We start from the raw sequence: 20474 nt of genomic DNA, 5'->3' as shown, positions 1-20474 counted from the left end.
TAAGTGAATCTGTATGGTTAATTTGCTCTGTTTTCTGCAAGGTAAGTTAAAAGTCAGATTCATTCTAAATAAATTAGTGCTGTACTTAGGAGTAGGTTACGAGTTGGAGATTTAACTTCATCTCCTTCTGGAGTTGATAGTATTGTTGGTATCTCCCAAATTTATATCTCCTGCCCAGACTTCCCCTTGACTGAGCCCCAGATTTATATATTCAACAACCTGCTTGATATTTCAATTTGGTTACAAGCTACATAAACTAATTTTAACTACCTAGGGAAAAGGAAATTTTATGGAAAGCTGTGAGGATGTAACAGAAGAGATCAAGAAGGCTGAAGAAGACAGGAAGGAGACTGGCAATTCCAGAATGTCTTGGTAGAAAGAGCTGCTCAACTATCTCCCCCTAAGGTTTCTTCCATCTCTGGGTCACTCCAGACAAGATTAAAAGTCCTGAAGAGACTTTGGTTGGCCCCAACTTGAGGCATTTGACAGCTCTTTGGTTGATCCAGTGTGATCAGATTTACAAAGATATAAAATTTACCAAGACTCATTGTTGGTATAGATGTTCTCATATGCAACTGTTGCAAGTAAGTTGCCTTGGCTTTTTCTGGGGGCTGATAGTACCCTAAGATATATATATATATATACATATATTCTTAAGGACATACTCTTTAATCAAGACAGTTCACAAGGTAGAATTTTTCTAAGAGAAAAAAATTATGATGTTCCATATTTGTTTACATACATACGTGTCCATTATGTACTGTTATATGAAAAAGAACAAGTCATAAATAGTATGTACAGTATGACCTTATTTTTTTTAATAAATACATACATAAATGCACGTTAAAAAGTTTTAAATTGAGATATAATTGAAACATAATATTAAGTGTTTCAGGTATACAGCATATATTTATTTTTTAAAAATTTAAAAAAACATAGAACACACAACCACATATGTTTTCACTTCGATAATCAGAAAAGACAATAAACTTATTTTAAAACAGGGCGTTACTAAGTAAAAGTAGAGACAGTATTACTTAAATGTGCTTGCAGGTGAGTTGGAAAAACACTGTTGTGTTTCTCCTTGATTCTCCCACTATTACCATACAATACATCTGACACCAAATGTGTGGGTTTTCTACATATCAAGCAACTTCCAACACCTGTTGAGTATGCTTCAATCCAATTCAGTTCTGACACCATCTACCTGGAGTTTCCTTAACCCGTTTGATCCACAGGTTAAGGGCTCAATCGCAGTTTGATTGAGACTGTTTCCACTGCAGATGCTAATCTCAAGTGTCAGATAATCACCTGTACTTCTGACCCACTGGCTATAAATCAGTGTTCCTCTGCTCCTCTCCTTGGGTTCAATAATTTTCAAGAATAGAACTTCTCTGGTGGTCCAGTGGTGAAGAATCTGCCTGCCAATACAGGGGGCACTGGTTCGATCCCTAGTTGGGGAAGTAAAATCCCACATGCCTTGCAGCAACTAAACCTATGCACCACAACTACCGAGCCCTCTCTAGAACCTGTGCCCCACAGCGAGAGAGGCCACCGCAATGAGAAGCCCAGACACTGCAACTGAAGACTAGCTCCCACTCGCTGCAGCTAGAGAAAGTCCACTCACAGCAGCGAAGAACCTGTGCGCCACAAGGAACACCCAGAGCAGCCAAATGCAAAAAGCAAAAAGCCAAAAAGCAAGAATGGTCACAGAACCCAGGAAAACTCTTATGTATACTGGTTTATTATAAAGAACACCAGCTGCAGAGATACACGGGATGCAGTCTGGAAGTGTCCCAAGCGTAGGAGCTTCTGTTCCTGGCGAATTGAGTAAAGCAAACTCTTGGCATGTAGATGTGCTTACCAACCCAGAAGCTCTCAGATCCCAGTATGATTGGGATGTTTATAAAGGCTTCTTTACATAGGCCGATTGATCATTCGTTCCATTTCCAGCCTCTCCCCTTCTCTGTAGAAAGGCAGGAGGAGGGAACTGGAATTTTCAAGCTTCTATTCACAGCATGTTCTTTTTGGGGAGCCAACCTCCATCCAGGAGCCCACCAAGAATCACCTCATTAGAACAAAAAACATCCCTATCAACCAGGAAACTTTAAAGGATTTGGAAGATTGGTGTCAGATTCTCCTATCACTAAGGAAATTAAAAAGATTTAGGAGCTCTATCTCAGGAATCAGGAGCAGAGATCAATATATTTATGTTTCTTCTTATTGTTTCACAGTTGATTATTTCCATAAAGTGGTATCTCGGCCATTCCTGGTGTTATTGTGGACAAGAATCCGCCTGCCACTGCAGGAGACATAAGTTTGATCCCTGGTCAGGGAAGATTTCACATGTTACGGAGCCATGAAGCTCATCCGCCATAACTACTGAGCCCCGAGGGCCATGACTACTGAGACTGCGTGCTGCAAACGCTGAAGCCTGAGTGTCTAGAGTCTGTGCTCCACATCAGGAGAGCCCACTGCAACACAAAGCTTGTGCACCTCAATGAAGAGTATCCCCCGCTTGCCACAAACGGAGAAAGCCTGCACTCAGAAACAAAGAACCAGTGCAGCCAAATAAATAATTTTAAAAAGTGATATCTCACATTTAACTTCCAAGATTTTAATTGTCATGATACTACCTTACTAAAAATAGTAGCATCAGTGATAATAATAATGAACATTCATGGAGTGCCAGGCACTATGTTAAAATCTTTCTTTCTATGCATTATCTTCCCCTTCATAGAAAACAACCTCGTCATGATGAAGGGGCTTGCATAACTCAATGAAGCCATGAGCGATGCCATTCAGGGTCACTCAAGACGGACGGGTCATGATCTTTCAAGCTAGGCTTTAGCAGTACCTGAAGAGTTCTGACAAAACATGGTCTGCTGGAGAAGCAAATGGCAACCCACTTTAGTATTCTTCTTTGGAGAACCCCATGAACAGTATGAAAAGGCAAAAAGATATGACACCAGAAGATGAGCCCCCCAGATTGGAAGGTATCCAATATAATACTGGGGAAGAGCAGAGGGCAATTACCAATAGCTCCAATATGTCAGCAAATTTGGAAAACTCAGCAGTGGCCACAGAGCTGAAAAAGGTCAGTTTTCATTCCAAATCTCAAAGAAGGGCAATGCCAAAGAATGTTCAAACTACCAGAATTGCACTCATTTTACATGCTAGCAAGATTATGTTCAAAATCTTTCAAGCTAGCAGTACCTGAACTTGGAACTTCCAAAGTCCAAGCTGGGTTTAGAAAAGGCAGAGGAACCAGGGATCAAATTGCCAACATTCATTGGCTAATGGAGACAGCAAAGGAATTCCAGAAAAACATCTAATTCTGCTTCACTGACTAAAGCCGTTTTACTGCATGAATCACAACAAACTGTGGAAAATTCTTAAACAGATGGGAATACCAGACCACCTTATCTGTCCCCTGAGAAACCTGTATGGGGGTCAAGAAGCAACAGTTAGAACCTTACATGGAACAACAGACTGGAAAAGAGTATGATAAGGCTGTATATTGTCATTCTACTTATTTCATTTATATGCAGAGTACATCATGCGAAATGCCAGGCTGGTGAATCACAAGCTGGAATCAAGATTGCGGGGAGAAATATTGGCAACTTCAAAAATGCAGATAATACCACTCTAACGGCAGAAAGTGAAGACGAACTAAAGAGCCTCTTGATGAGCGTCAAAGAGGAGAGTGAAAAAGCTGGGTTAAAACTCAACATTCAAAAAATTAAAATCATGGCATCCAGTCCCATCATTTTATGGCAAATAGAAGGGGAAAAAGAGGAAGCAGTGACAGACTGTATTTACTTGAGCTCCAAAATCACTGCAAATGGTGACTGCAGCCATGAAGTTAAAAGATGCTTGTTCTTTGGAAGGAAAACTATGACAAACCTAGACAGTGTTAAAGACCAGAGACATCATTTTGCCTACAAAGGTCCATGTAGTCAAAGCTATGGTTTTTCTAGGGGTCATGTATGGATGTCAGAGTCGGTCCATAAAGAAGGCTGAGCACTGAGTTTATGCTTTTGAATTGTGGTGCTGGAGAAGACTCCTGAGAGTTCCCTAGACTGCAAGGAGATCAAACCTGTCAATCCTAAAGGAAATCAACCCTGAATATTCATTGGAAGGACTGTTGCTGAAGTTGAGGCTCCGATACTTTGGCCACCTGATGTGAAGAACGACTCATTGGAAAAGACCCTGATGCTGGGAAAGATTGAAGGCAAAAGGAGAAGAGGGCAGCAGAGGATGAGATGATTAGATAGTATCAGCTACTCAATGGACATGAATTTGAGCAAACTCCGGGAGACAGCGGAGGACAGGAGCACCTGGCATGCTGTGGTCCATGGGATCCCAAAGAGTCAGGCAGGACTTAGCAACAGAATAACAACATACGCATTATCTTATCCAAAGTTCACCACAGCCTTATGAGGTTGATATTATCAGTGACCCCATTTCACAAATGAGGAAACAAAGACTTTCAATCAAGTCAGTGGAAAGTCCCAGACTGCCACCCAAGTATATTTAAGTCAGCCCTGTGCTTTTAATCTCTAAGCTATGATTAGGAAATTAAATCTAAGCAAGATCATTTATTTATACCATTGCCTTGTTTCAGAAAGGATTTCAGGCATCTAGTTAAGTAACTCGTCCAAGATTACCCAGACAGTAAGTGGCAGAGCCAGGAATCATATCTTTCTCTCACAAACTATATAAACTGAGATAAGGCAGATGTAGACCCACATTATATATTTCCTCATAGCCATGAGAAGGGGAAGTGGGGACATTTTCTTTGGCTTTCATTTTCATTCTGGTTGAATCTGTTCTCAGCATTAGAGCTCCTTGCTGTATCTTTTGAGAAAGGATGAACAGAAGAAGAGGGATTCAGGGATAACAGGTCTGGGCAGTAAGTACATGGGCTACCCATGGTGAGCAAATGAAAAGGCCTCAGATATTGTGAGAAATGTGCCTGGTACATGGCAGGCAGCATAGCTTAATAAATAAACAGAGTTCAGGAGGAAGGGGAAGAAAGAGCGAAGAGAGCGTGAAATGAACAGACGAGGAAGACCTGGGAAGCCAGGTATTAGAGGAAGTAGAGGGAAGGCAAAGGGGATGGGGAAGGGAACACGTACCTGTTCAAGAGTGAGAATAAAAATAATAATTGAATTTTGTGTACAAGGTTTTGCAGAAGAAAAGTATAAAAGGTAAATACCACCAAAATGGCTGTTAGGAAAGCAACAACAACACCACCACCTCATATCCTAAAGTATTTCAAATTAGGGACAGTCCCTTCAAGTCTGAGTAACAGTTTCATCCATCCCTCGAAGTCCTTTCTTTTTGAATGTAGCATTGTCCCTCTTTAGCCAAATACTTAATCCATCTATTTGGGCCCCAAAGACCCAATCCAAACAGGATTGTGTGGAAAAAATGGTCTTTTCTTGGGCATTCCCTGGCAATCCAGTGGTTAGGATTCAGCGCTTTCACAGCTGGGGCCTGGGTTTAATCCTGCTCAGGGAACTAAGACCCCACAGGCTTCATGGCCAAAATAAAAAGTCTTTTCTTGGCAATCACTTAAAAAAACAAATAGGATGAAACATACACTCATATTTTGGTATGTGCCTAAAAAGTGGAACATTTATTTGCTCTCAGTTTGAATTATTACAAAAACATTGCAGAACTTGTTCTTAATCTTTTTTTTTTTTAAACGAAGGAGCCTGTCTCAATTTAGTATCCTTAACCAAATATGCTTTAGTCTCAGGGCAAGAACTGGCTATAAAGAAAATTTAACTCTTTTAAGAGTTAAATTTAGTTAAATCTTTAGCCCTGGCTATCCACTGAAAGCTAACTATGGAGGCAAGATGCATTTGAAATTCTTCTCATTAAGAACCATGATGTTTTACTTAAGGTGGACTTGGTCACTCTGGATAATGTGAAACAGAAGTTACTTATTGAGAGGCAAGGACAGGAAGAGGAAATGGCTGACCAGTAACTAGAGTTCTCCAAAGGTGATAGGTACATTTATTAATCTCCTGGGACCTATATTCAGCTAGCAACTTGATCTGACTAGCATGTGTGTTGAGTAATGTTTAAATCATTAGAGTGCATACATACGGACTTAACATCACAGGAATTTATTTCCTCCCCCTGCCCTTCTCTCTAGACATTTCCTTTTCTTCCTAAACTATGCAAACAACATTCAAAAACAGCAATCCAATTCAGACTTGTTGGGTAGACTCTCATAGAATATTGATCATGAGAACTTCTCTTTTTTTCCACCAGACATGGACAAAGAGTTCTCTGTTGTAAGTAAATTAATCCCAGGCAAAGAAATTTCCACATCTTGAGTTTAGTTTGGAATTTTTCCTTCTTTCTTCAATGGTGGCTTAATGTATATATTTTATTTTTAAATATAGGTAATTAAATATGTATATTTTTTGAAAGAAGGTTTATTCAGGGAGAACACACATATAGACAGAGGGTGGGCCATCTCAGAAGGTGAGGGAAGCATGTATATTTTTTAATTGGAGTATAGTCGCTTTACAATGTTGTGTTAGTTTCTGCTGTACAACAATGTGAATCAGCTGTTGCTGCTGCTGCTGCTAAGTCGCTTCAGTCCTGTCCGACTCTGTGCGACCCCATAGATGGCAGCCCACCAGGCTCCCCTGTCTCTGGGATTCTCCAGGCAAGAACACTGGAGTGGGTTGCCATTTCCTTCTCCAATGCATGAAAGTGAGAAGTGAAAGTGAAGTCGCTCAGTCGTGTCCGACCCTCAGCAACCCCATGGACTGGAGCCTACCAGGCTCCTCCATCCATGGGATTTTCCAGGCAAGAGTACTGGAGTGGGGTGCCATTGTAAGTATACATATATCCCCTCCCTCTTGAGCCTCCTTCCACTACCCCATATTATATATTTTTTAATGTAAGCAAGTTACTCTTGTTTTAAGGATTAAAAAAAAAAAAAACCTGAGATAATTGAAGGAGCTGCAAATTTAACAAAGTAAACAGCAAAATCATGAGGTTCTCGAACTGTATGTGATAGAAAATGTTTCATAATAGCCAGCGGCTAAAAGCCTGACCTAAATTGAATTTAATCCTTCATTGATTACTTTGTAAAACCTCAGGTGTAACACAAACAATAGCCCTGACACACTGATGCAACAGAAGCACAGATATATTAGACTTTAATGCCCAGTAAAATGATATGAGATGTAAAAGATCTGTGCTCTGATACTATTTTTAAAAATTGTGATGTTCTCAGCTCTGAGAACCCCTGAAAGAAAAATGACTCATTTTCTAAATGCATTTTTGTAAGCGAAGTGGATTTTGAATTTAATGGTGACATTTAGTCATTATAAAGCAGACAATTTCATCAAGAGTAATTTGATATTTATAACAGCGTCATTGTCGATTAAATTTGTAAAGAGTGAAAGTGAATCAAAAGTCCTCGATGAGCAAAGAAAGAGAAGTGGAAACTGTAATGGGGTTGTCAGCTGTTAAGAGAGAAGAAAACCAAAGGAAGGTTGTAGTTTTTGTAGTTGCTCATTTTTAATTCCATTGATCTTTAGGTGTGCATCGTGATAGAACCAAAGGCCCAAAGAACGAGGTAAATGTATAAAAATTCAGATTACTTGATGGCCAAATCTTCTTGTGGATTTCATTGTCTCTCTTATTTTTCTCTTTGACTTACTCATCTAATAGACTAGTTTCTCTTCTGCAAAGGTTTCCTCAAGATTTTGTTTTGTAGCAATTTTTGGTTGGTGATCCGTCCTTGAAAGAGAGTTGTTTACTACATTCTAAAAAAGCCACAAAGAAGGAGTGTTTCCATTGTCCTTTGGTTACACATTTCTGTCTATTCAAATTGTGAACTAACTTGCTTTTCTGTTCCTTGTAGGCTATAGCCTCATATGCTCTGTACTACCTCCTGAGGACAATGCAGGTATTGTAAATGTCAGAAACATATGTAAGTAATCAAACTCCATTGTATCAAATATTGTGCCAAGAATGTATTTTTCACACATGGTGTGTTAGTGAAGAAATAAAACTTGGAAAATAAACTGTTTTCTATTATGTAGAAAATGGTAGGTGCCCCAGGGCAAAACTTAATTGATACTTAGGCGTAACCTATTGATTTTTAATTGAAAGCTTGTTTATTTTAAAGTGTAAATCTATGAGCTAAACCACATTTTGAGCCTAAAGATTCATGACTGGAATAAGCTTAATGCTGAATTAGCTCTTAGAAAATGTTCTTTCTTAGAATAATAGCATTAGCTCCCAAATATATTTTCTTTGGTAGCTTTATTGCACCCAAAACAAAATTAGTGACATTTGACGATAGCATAAAACATTTACCTTAATTAATAATAGTACGTATTTGAGCATAAAGTATGTTCAATAATTGTTTCCTGAGATCTCAGCATCTGGAAATGCATTCACAATGTCGCCTGACCAGCAAACAAATATTTCATTTTGAGGACTGAAAAGATGAAGTTTTAACCCTTAATTATCCAGCCTATGTTTTACAGAAACTATAGTATATTGCTGTAAGTTCTTTTTTTTCTTTATTTTCTTTGGGAATGTCTGCTTTGAATTTTCATTTATTCCTTGGGGTTTGTGGTTTGGTAAAGCACAGTGGCAAATACATTTACCTAAAAAATTTTTCTAAAGTTTTTTTTTTTTTCTCATGACTCTTTTAACTCCCCAATTGAAATTTTAGAAGATCAAAGGGAAAGTAAGCAATAAATGCTAATTTTTTTTAAGGATAAAAGAACAGACTGCCTAGCTCATTTACTTCTAATTAAGGCCTGCATGAAACCATAAAAATGGAAATGTGTTTATGTAACCCACTTAAAAGCTAACCAGTGCACAGAAAACAGCCCTCACTGGGTGTGTCAACACATAATTTTGTAATATAAGAAAAGAAAAAATGATACGAAAAATAAAGATTCAATGGCTGGTCTCTTTTCTTAAAACAATTTTCCTCTACTGAAAACATGAGTACCCAAATCAACTAAGTTAATATCTGCAGATGCTGTTTTGCCTCTAGGTATTAAGATAAAACAATAATAAACACACGTGCAAAGAAATTGATTTCTTTTTTCACCCATAGCTATTTAGCAGTCAGTTGTGTGCCAAACCCTGTGTTTATCCTAGCCAAGGCCCAATCAAGTCTCTCTGCTGTTAAATTATAATATATCTTTAAATTATTTATTTATTTATTAGGCTGTGCCTAGTCTCTTAGTTACCCATTCCAGTGTTCTTGCCCGGAGAATCCCAGGGACGGGGGAGCCTTGTGGGCTGCCATCTCAGGGGTCGCACAGAGTCGGACACAACTGAATCGACTTAGCAGCAGCAGCAGCAGCAGTCTCTTAGTTGCAGCATGTGGGTTTAGTTCCCTGACCAGGCATTAAACCCAGGCACCCTGCACCGCGTCCAGTCTTAGCCACTGTACCACCAGGGAAGTCCCTATAAGTGTATCTTTAGACAGTCTTTCATTTTCAACCCATTGTTTCATTAAAATTCATATTCTTTTAGACATTTTTCTCTCATGTTGAAGGCTAAGTATAATTTTTATTAAAAAGTTGATTTTGTTTACTTATTTTTCGGCTGCACTGCATGGCTTATGGGATCTTGGTTCCCCAACCAAGTATGGAACTTGGGCGCCCGGCAGTGAGAGCCCTGAGTCCAGATCACTAGACTGCCAGAGAATGCCGGGAAAAGGTTAATTTTAGATCTTCCACCACAGTGACTTAATCTGAAAATGTTCATTCACGTTGTTCCAAGTAAATTATCCTGATTTTCAGGGCTGAGTTCTGAGATTGTCAGTCCTGTTTAAGCCACTGTCTGCTGAGTTATTAAGATATCTGTGAATGTAAGACCCTGTAGGTCAGTGTACTACATTTATTTATTTATGGATGCTCTGGGTATTCATTGCGGTGTGTGGGCTTCTTATTGTGGTGGCTTCTCTAGCTGTGGAACGTGGGGCCTAGAGCACGAGGGCTTCAATAGTTGCAGCACATGGGCTCAGTAGTTGTGGTGCTTGGGCTTAGTTGCTCCCTGGCATGTAGGAACTTCCCGGACCAGGAATTGAACCCATGTCCCCCGCATTGGCAGGTGGATTCTTAGCCACTGGGGACTACCAGGGAAGTCCTCAGTGTATTACTTTGATCAGAGATTTTTTGCCCAACCAAGAGGACTAAATTTGACTTCTATTCAAAATTATAAGTCATTTGGTGGCAATATACACTCTTCTTTCTGGGATATTTGCCTATATCCTTGTCAGTGCTAATCCCTCTTTTTGGTATAGAACTTTAGACTTCTAGCATTTTAATTTTCATAGCTGTCCTCCCTCTACCATGTGCAATGGTCTGTTTTTTAGTATTCAGACTGGACTTTCTAGATTTTTTCTTAACTTTAGAGTCAGACCCTTATTTTGGCTCCTTGATTTGAATTCTCTAATTCTGGTGAGATAAAGGATTCTCCAGTGTTAAACTAAGATGTCTCCAGGGTAACAGAGCAGAGAAGTGGTAGAATATGCTAAACAGGGCTCTGAGCTATTTCAAATATTATGTGGAAAGCACCCAGGAATAATCAAAGGCACTATAGAATATCAAAGAAAAGCACTCTGAATGAACCGATGTTGAAGAAATGAAATGCATGTAAAAGAGCCAACATGCTATCTTTCGTGTAACAAAAAGGGGGAAATAAAAAATATATCCATATTTGATGATATTTGCACGAGAAACAATGGAAGAATAAAAAAAATAATAAAAATTTTTAGCCACGAAGTAAAAGAACTTAAGGGGGAAAAGGGAAGGCATAGACGATTTTGTATATACCTTTTTATTTAGTGTGACTTTTTAAACACGGTGTTTTTATTTATTTGGCAACTCCGGGTGTTGGTTGCGGCATGCTGGGATATTTTTTAATTGCAGCATGTGGGATCTTTAATGCAGCACGTCTACTCTTAGTTGCAGCACGAGGGAGCTAGTTTCTCAGCCAAAGCTCGAACCTGAGCCCGCTGTGTTGGCAGCACGGAGTCTTAGCCATTGGACCACCAGGGAAGCCCCTATTTAGCTTGACTTTCGAAACTAAATACATGAAATGCAAAATTATATTAAAAATTATTTGGAAGACAGGTAGATTGGGATCACTAGATTGGGATCTATAAAGTTATCTTTAAGGTATCTGGGTCGATCCTCATGCCAACTGCTTCTACCAGCCCTATGAATCCTCAGCCTTCTGCTCAGGTACTAAATTCTTGGCACCTATATATGATGTAGGTGACAGAAAACCCAACTCAAATTGATCTCAGCAAAAAAGAAGTTTATTGATTGCGGTAAGCTAGAAAGTCCAGGCATAGATCTTAAGGCACAGCTTGACTCAAGCATTAAACTAGAAAACACTGGGATCCAGTCCTCAGCTTCTTAACAGAATTAGTTCTGTTCTGTAGTTGCCAAGGAAATGGTCCCTGGCCACTACAGGCTATCAACATCACAACAACCAATTACACTTTTCCTCTAATAGCTCCAATGAAAGTCCCAGAATTGAGTCTTGTGGGTTTTGACTGGCCTGTTTTGAATCATGTGCTTATATCCCAACCAATCACGGTAAGGTAGGAGATAGCGTGCCGTCTTGGCTGCGTCTCGGTCACATACTCACTGTGGAAGCAGGAACAAGTGAGCTTCAAGGGAAGTTCATAAAGAGAGAATTCCCCAAGCTTAAACCAAGGTATATTGCCAGGAAGGGTTGTTGTTGTTGTTGTTTTAATTTTTCTTTATTTACTTTTGGCTGTGCAGTGGCCACAGGACTGGAAAAAGTCAGTTTTCATTCCAATCCCAAAGAAAGGCAATGCCAAAGAATGCTCAAACTACCGCACAATTGCACTCATCTCACATGCTAGTAAAGTAATGCTCAAAATTCTCCAAGCCAGGCTTCAGCAATATGTGAACCGTGAACTTCCTGATGTTCAAGCTGGTTTTAGAAAAGGCAGAGGAACCAGAGATCGAATTGCCAACATCTGCTGGATCATGGAAAAAGCAAGAGAGTTCCAGAAAAACATCTATTTCTGCTTTATTGACTATGCCAAAGCCTTTGACTGTGTGGATCACAATAAACTGTGGAAAATTCTGAAAGAGATGGGAATACCATGACCTGCCTCTTGAGAAACCTATATGCAGGTCAGGAAGCAACAGTTAGAACTGGACATGGAATAACAGACTGGTTCCAAATAGGAAAAGGAGTCCGTCAAGGCTGTATATTGTCACCCTGTTTATTTAACTTACATGCAGAGTACATCATGAGAAACGCTGGAGTGGAAGAAACACAAGCTGGAATCAAGATTGCCAGGAGAAATATCAATAACCTCAGATATGCAGATGACAGAACCCTTATGGCAGAAAGCGAAGAGGAACTCAAAAGCCTCTTGATGAAAGTGAAAGTGGAGAGTGAAAAAGTTGGCTTAAAACTCAACATTCAGAAAATGAAGATCATGGCATCTGGTCCCATCACCTCATGGGAAATAGATGGGGAAAGAGTGGAAACAGTGTCAGACTTTATTTTTCTAGGCTCCAAAATCACTGCAGATGGTGACTGCAGCCATGAAATTAAAAGATGCTTACTCCTTGGAAGGAAAGTTATGACCAACTTAGCATTTTCAAAAGCAGAGACATTACTTTGCCAACAAAGGTTCATCTAGTCAAGGCTATGGTTTTTCCTGTGGTCATGTATGGATGTGAGAGTTGGACTGTGAAGAAGGCTGAGCACCAAAGAATTGATGCTTTTGAACTGTGGTGTTGGAGAAGACTCTTGAGAGTCCCTTGGACTGCAAGGAGATCCAACCAGTCCATTCTGAAGGAGATCAGCCCTGGGATTTCTTTGGAGGGAATGATGCTAAAGCTGAAACTCCAGTACTTTGGCCACCTCATGCGAAGAGTTGACTCATTGGAAAGTACTCTGATGCTGGGAGGGATTGGGGGCAGGAGGAGAAGGGGACGACAGAGGATGAGATGGCTGGATGGCATCACTGACTCGATGGACGTGAGTCTGAGTGAACTCCGGGAGTTGGTGAGGGACAGGGAGGCCTGGGGTGCTGGGATTCATGGGGTCGCAAAGAGTCGGACACGACTGAGCGACTGATCTGATCTGTGCTGGGTCTTCAGTGCTGTTCGGGCTTTCTCTAGTTGAGGCGAGCAGGGGCCGCTCTCTAGTTGCGGTGCGCAGGCTTCTTTCTCATTGTGATGGCCCCGAAGCTTGTGGAATCTTTCCGGACTCGAGATTGAACCCGTGTCCCCTGCATTGACAGGCAGGTCCCCAATCACTGGACCACCAGGGAAGTCTGTGAGGAAGGATGTCAAATGCTGGGCTCAAAACGTTCCCCACAGCACCCCATCAGGAAGACCCCTGCCATCCCTTAGGGACCCTCAGTGCTCACTCCCACCAGACAGCTCCAGTGGTGGTGCTGGTGTGTAGTCGTTCAGTCGTGTCCGACTCTTGCAACCCCGTGGACTGTATCCCACCAGGCTCCTCCGTCCATGGGATTTTTCAGGCAAGAATACTAGAGTGGGTTGCCATTTCCTTCTCCAGGGGAATCTGCTGGACCCAGGAATCGAACCCGGGTCTCCTATATTGCAGGCAGATTCTTTACCTACTGAGCTATGGAGGGAAACCTCCAGTTGTGGCGAGATAACCAAAAGTAGCTTTTTAAAAAAGAGATTTGCAACTCTAGAATTAAAATGAGTTTCTCGGCCTGAAATACGTGAGGCAGAGAACATTTTATTTTTCAAAGCAGGTCAGAAAAGTTGCTGTGTTAATCAAGGAAGCTGCTAAGTCACTTCAGTTGTGTCCGACTTTGTGCGACCCCATAGACAGCGGCCCACCAGGCTCCCCCATCCCTGGGATTCTCCAGGCAAGAACACTGGAGTGGGTTGCCATTTTCTTCCCCAATGCATGAAAGTGAAAAGTGAAAGTGAAGTCGCTCAGTCGAGTCCGACTCTTAGCGACCCCATGCTCTGCAGCCTACCAGGCTCCTCTGTCCATGGGATTTTCCAGGCAAGAGTACTGGAGTGGGGTGCCATTGCCTTCTCTGAATCAAAGAAGACCAAAAGTTAAATAAAAATTGTTTATATCCCAAAGACTGAAACAATTTACAGTCGGCAGTTTCATAGAACTGTCTGTCTTGAGTTAGACAACGAACTCTTCTTTGTGTGATTCTTTTCTTATAAAAGTTGCGTCATTGTTTGGCCTTTAAACCTTCTTTAATGTGTATTAATTCTGAACAGTGACCGTAGCCAGTTTATAAATAAATCAATAAGTACTCCACAAGGAAAAGACTGAAAGGAGGCATTCTTTCCAGGCGAGGCTCTGCCCTGTTATTCCATGACAGATCTCAATTAGCTTTCTGCTGCCCCCATGCATTAGCAAAGTCGGCAGTGGGCACAAAGAACATGCCCGTAAGTCCAGAGAAGATTTCCATTTTGTCTTCATTTTTGGCGTTGCTGGAACATTTCAGTCCAGGACACATAATCAGTTCGAGTGCATGAATAAAACTCTACTATATATAGTATGAGTGAATTCCAGGATGCAAACTATATAGAGTTGAGCTAAGAAAACAAGTTCAGTGTCATGTTACTCAGCTTGGCAATGTTTAGAACATTAAACAGTCCTTTCCAGTCATTCTTGGTTGGACGCTGGTCCTCACGGTGCCTCCGTGGTTCACCCTGACTCTCAGCTGGCCTGTTCTCATAAGTCTCTTTTTGGACTCGGGCCAAGTGGGAGCTGCTTCTGTCTGACTTCCATGTACCCAGATGGCTCTAGGTTTTCTAAGCAGGAAGAGCTCAGGACAGCAATCTGGTTGGGGAATTGCCTGGAATCTTTTAGGGGGTTACTTGGAGGGTGTGATGGAGACTACAGAGGAGACAGGGCTGCAGAGCTCACCCCAGGCTATGTTTTGGTGCTGCCGCTACCTGTTTGCATACCTGTTTTCTTATCTTGCAAACACTGCTTATTCTGGCAGGCACTTGTCCAGCCAGTGAAGCCAAGATCACTCAACAGAAAGTCTCTGAATTTTGTCTGAATTGCCTGTTTTCATCAGCAGGGCCATAAGGGGTCCTGTGAGCATTTATTTGGATACTGGAAGTGTCAAAATGAACCAGATGGTCCTTGTCCCAAGTTGTTCACAGTCTAGAGGGGACTGGGGAAAAAGAAATATACAAAAACAAACAAAAATAAGACATATGACTATACCTTATTGGTGCTTTATAGAAGTAACAGTGTGGGCCAAGGGGAAGTCCATATACCTCAGATTGCTCTATTTGTATCTCTCTAGTCTAGGACTTCCCAGGTAGCACAGTGGTAAAGAATCTGCCTGCCAATGCAGAAGATGTGGGTTCAATCCCTGGGTTAGAAAGATCCCCTAGGGTAGGAAATGGCAATCCACTCCAATATCCTTGCCTGGAAAATCCCATGGAAAAGGAGCCTGGCGGGTTACAGTCCATGGGGTCGCAAAGAGACGGACGTGACTGGGCATGCATGCATGCTCAAGTCTAGAGCAACTCATACTTCATTTTTCCCCCACATTCAGCTCATTTCACAGATATTTATTGAGTGTTGACTGCTTATTGCTGAGGCTGGAGCTGTGTTGCACTTTCATTCTGGTTTAAGAATCAGATAATAAACAAGTCAACAAATAAGACACATAGTAATAAATCAAACAGGCTAAGTGTAGCTAGTGACTGGTCATCCGGGGAGGGAATGGACATCAAAGGAGAAAGGTTGCAACCACAGACACCAAGATCAGGAAAGGCCTTTTAGAAGCGGGCACTCGTGAGCTGAGACCTGATTGGTAAGAAATGACCAGCCACGGGGAGATCTCAGAGGAGAGCTCTGCTAACAGGTAAAACTGGAAGGCAGGAGAAAGTTTGAGGTGTTTCAGGAGTGGAAAGAAGTCCACATGACCGGAACATAGAGTGAAGACGGAGCATGAGGTCAGAGAAATCAGCAGGGCCCCAATCATGCAGGCTGGAGACCTTGTTTGAATGTTATTCTCATTGCAATTTAGAGAGGAGGATATACTTTTCCAGTGATCAGATATGCCCGTTTCTCATCTAGGGTACTGTCTTCAGCATCTAAAGAAAACAGAATTAGTAAATAAAACATTAGCTGGTGAGGACAGAATTAGAGCAAAAGTAGGGACTTCCTTGGAGAAGGAAATGGCAACCCACTCCAGTGTTCTTGCCTGGAGAGTCCCAGGGACGGGGGAGCCTGGTGGGCTGCCGTCTATGGGGTCACACAGAGTTGGACACGACTTAGCAGGGACTTCCTTGGTGGTCCAGTGGTTAAGAATCCACCTTGTAATGCAGGAGACTCAGGTTCGATCCCTGGTCGAGGAATTAAGATCCCACATACCATGGGATCAATTAAACCCATGGACCCCAACCACTGAGCCTGAGTGTCCTAGAGCTTATGTTCCACAACAAAAGGAATCCTTCCACCACAGCTGGAGAAAGCCCACGTGCTGCAATGAACAAAGAAATAGTGCAGCCAAAAAAAAAAAAAAAAAATAGAGCAAAGTTAAATGAAAGGTCTTGAGGGATATTTTACATAGTTATCAAAGCGTCCACACCACTGGAGATTTTTCCTTTTTAGTGTCAGCATGTCTGTACCAGATAGACTACCGTGCCTTGAACAAATTTTCATTCCTCAGGTTTCCTTCTCTTTTAGGGTTGATTGTCCATCTGTCTGTATTCTTTATCACACCACCACCTTTCCTCATTGCCGTAGCTTTCAACAGAATGAGGATTCTCAGTTTGTAACCTCAAAAATCTAATCAAAGCCTGTTCTACTATCGACCTTCATTGGGAGGTACGTAGTTAGGTGGTATCCCATCCGTGTTTAGTGAATGATCACCAAAATCAACCCAGAGAGGGAGATCTACCGACTTGGTCTTTTGGTCTGGAGGTGAATCTTCCTTTCAGATGTGTCACCTTAGAATCGCTAACCATACTATTAAGATGATTTTGATGTAAAAATAGAATCTTTCCCCAAAGAATCTGTTCACCTAGCAACTTTAGAACCCATACAAAACACGGAGAATACAGATGTTTTCTTTGGGGATCTCATTTGCTCATTCAAATACGTGGAACCCCAAGCAGTACAGTGGGCACAGGGTTAAAACAGGTACATGATGTACTTCTAGCCCCCGAGTCTATACAGCTTTCATATGTATCTCTGGTCCTTAAAATGAACAAACTGTCTACTCACAAACCTGTGTACTTCTAACTGCCCTGGATTTACAGGGTGTGCTCTCCATGCAACTTACAAATATCTGCCTTCAATTATCTCCCAAGGACTAACAGCCACCACAGCCTCTGGTTTCTCCTGTCTCCTCCCTGTTCCTTCTTCCTGCCTCCAGAGCCCTCCTTGCTGTTGCCATGACAACTGAAGTGAATAAGCCTCGGAATCTTATCTCTTACTATGGGTACGTGCCTCCCCACAAGGACGTTATTATACATTAGCCAAACTGGATTCCAGGGGCTGTCCTTTAAATTTACCATTAAATGATGTTGAAATTGGAACTCTGGAGGCAAAGATTCTGATGGAATTTGGTCAAGGACCTAAGAATTCTCAAATCTTTATTTGAAATCTTCAAAGGAACGATGTGCACTCATGACAAGGCAAGGTATAGGAATGCTTTTTGACTAACTGGGGCTTCACATCTAAATCCCAGCTTTAGTGAGTATATCTAGGGCTGGTGGAGATTCCTTTAGGCCTAAGCCAGGTTGGCTTGAGAAATCTGCTTGACCACTAAGAGACTGGAAAGATCCTCCAGCTCCAATCTGCCTTCTGGGCCCCAGGCTCTGATAGCCATCTGCCTGCCATCTGACTCATCTTCATCTTATCAGTCTTTCCATCCTACTTCTCTCTCTCTCTCTCCATAAACAGCTCCAACACCCAGCTAGTGGCCCCAGCCAGGAAACTGGGAGCCATCCTGGATTCTCCCTTGCCTTCCTCCATACCTGCCCATGTGCATGCTAAGTCGCTTCAGTTGTGTCCGGCTCTTTGTGACCCTGTGGACTGTAGCCCGCCAGGCTCCTCAGTCCATGGGATTCTCCAGGCAAGAATACTGGAGTGGGTTGCCATGCCCTCCTCCAGGGAATCGTCTGGACCCAGGGCTCAAACACATGTCTTTTCCATCTCCTGCTTTGGGAGGTGGGTTCTTTACCACTAGTGCCTCCTGGGAAGCCTCTCTCCATACCTAGTCCTTTCCAAATTCTGTGGGCTCTGCCTCTACAAAAACTCAAACAGGTCTGCTTCTCTGCATCTCTACTCCCATCTCTTTAGAACAAAATGCAGTTACATCTTCCGCATAGGTCATTTGAATAGCATTCTGACTCCTGACTCTTGTGCTTGATTCTACCTGTTTTCCCCTGGAGCCCTCCTCCCTAGAGCAACTAGAGTATGTATTGGAAAAGAGAAATCAGACCATATCACTTTGCTCTTTAAAAATGCTTCCTGGGACTTCTCTGGTGGTCCTATGGTTAAGAATCGGCCTGCCAACACAGGGGACATGGGTTCAGTCCCTCCTGGTCCAGGAAGATTCCACGTACTGTGGAGCAGCTAATCCCATGAGCCACAGCTACTGAGCCTGCACACCTTGAGTGGGTGCTCCAACAAGAGAAGCCACCACAGTGAGAAGCCAGCGTGCCAAAACTATAGAGAGAAGCCCCGCTTCCCGCAACTAGAGAAAGCCGGTGCACATCAACGAAGACCTTGCACAGCCAAACATTAATTAATTTAAAAAAAAGACTCTTAGTTCAGTTCAGTTCAGTTGCTCAGTCGTGTCTGACTCTGCAACCCCATGGACTACAGCACGCCAGGCTTCCCTGTCCATCACCAACTCCCGGAGCTTACTCAAACTCATGTCCATTGAGTCGGTGATGCCATCCAACCATCTCATCCTCTGTTGTCTCCTTCTCCTCCCACCTTCAATCTTTCCCAGAATCAGGGTCTTTCCCAATGAGTCAGTTCTTCCCATCAGGTGGCCAAAGTATTGGAGTTTCAGCTTCAGCATCAGTCCTCCCAATGAATATTCAGAACTGATTTCCTTTAGGATGGACTGGTTGGATCTCCTTGAAGTCCAAGGGACTCTCAAGAGTCTTCTCCAACACTACAGTTCAAAAGCATCAATTCTTCGGTGCTCAGCTTTCCTTATAGTCCAAAACAACTCTTACTGCCTCCCATACACTTGGAATAAAATCCACATTCTTCATCCTGGCCTTCAGGGCCCTGCCTTGAATTCCCTGAGCAACTGTCTGACTTCATTCTGTACCACTCTCCACCTGCTCCCCCCCACCCCTAGTCACACTTTCCTTCCTTCAGCACCCCGTGTGCCTTGTAAATATGTCTTTAATTTCCTCCAAGGTCAAACAGCTCCCATCATCCTGGTTTTTCCACCAAGTTCTCAACTATCAGCCTTTACCCCCTCAGTGCCTTTTGCCTGAAACACATCCCCCCCTGCCTTTGCCAGCTCTTTACACAATGCTGTTTCCTTCTCAACTATGAGATCTCAGTTAAATGTCACCTTCTCTGGAGAAGGAAATGGGTACCCACTCCAATATTCTTGCCTGGAGAATATTGGGGAGCCAGGTGGGCTACAGTCCATGGGGTTGCAAAGGGTCAGAGGTGAATGAGCAGACACACCCATGCTTTGTGAATAGAGAAAGGACTTTGCTAATGCAGATGAGGCTGGCACTTCCTTATATATCTTTAGAATGTTAACTCTTAATAAGTTGAAGTTATCTTGAAAGGAGGAGAAGAAAATGGCAACCCACTCCAGTACTCTTGCCTGGAAAATTCCATGGATGGAGGAGCCTGGCTGCAGTCCATGGGGTTGCAAAGAGTTGGACATGACTGAGTGACTTCACTTTCTTTCTTTCTATAGTTCCTTTTGGAGAAGGACATTTCAACCCACTCCAATGTTCTTGCCTGGAGAAGGGCCTGGTGGGCTACAGTCTGTGGGGTTGCAAAGAGTCGGACACACACACACACACATCTTGAAAGGATGATAAGAGCATTCTAAGTATCATTGGGGGAACATGAATAATAGGATTTTGGTTTCTTCATCAGACTTTTTCCAAGACAAAGATACTTTTATTTTCATAGTACAAGACTCTGGGACCCTGGGAATAAAATTGGCTGCTGCTGGTGCTGCTAAGTCGCTTCAGTCGTGTCCGACTCTGTGCGACCCCATAGACGGCAGCCCACCAGGCTCCTCCGTCCATGGGATTTTCCAGGCAAAAGTACTGGAGTGGGGTGCCATTGCCTTCTATATGCGTACAATTCTATGGAACTAAGTTCATTTTATTTTGTGAAAGCTGCTACTCTACAGAAAGATTTTGATTTAGTAGTTTGTTTTTAATCCCCCTTTGTATCTGCATTTGGTAAGGCCTAAGTTGGCAACCCACTCCAGT

At 42.2% G+C, this 20474-nt stretch overlaps 1 long non-coding RNA gene across 2 annotated transcripts in view; it reads left to right on the top strand.

Annotated features, from left to right (window-relative positions):
• Positions 1-6729: 6729 nt before the first annotated feature.
• LOC138992037 (uncharacterized) overlaps positions 6730-20474 on the top strand; it is a 35335-nt gene continuing 21590 nt past the window's right edge. The window contains exons 1-3 of one of the 2 annotated variants that reach the window (XR_011467838.1): positions 6730-6861; positions 7575-7612; positions 7901-7945. This is a non-coding gene — a long non-coding RNA (uncharacterized lncRNA). Of the gene's footprint in view, positions 6862-7574; positions 7613-7900; positions 7970-20474 lie in introns of both variants that reach the window. The other variant, XR_011467839.1, reaches the window with a different exon arrangement.

The sequence above is a fragment of the Bos mutus genome, chromosome 19, assembly GCF_027580195.1.
Source record: "Bos mutus isolate GX-2022 chromosome 19, NWIPB_WYAK_1.1, whole genome shotgun sequence".
Taxonomy (NCBI): domain Eukaryota; kingdom Metazoa; phylum Chordata; class Mammalia; order Artiodactyla; family Bovidae; genus Bos; species Bos mutus.
This window is presented reverse-complemented; position numbering and strand designations above follow the sequence as displayed.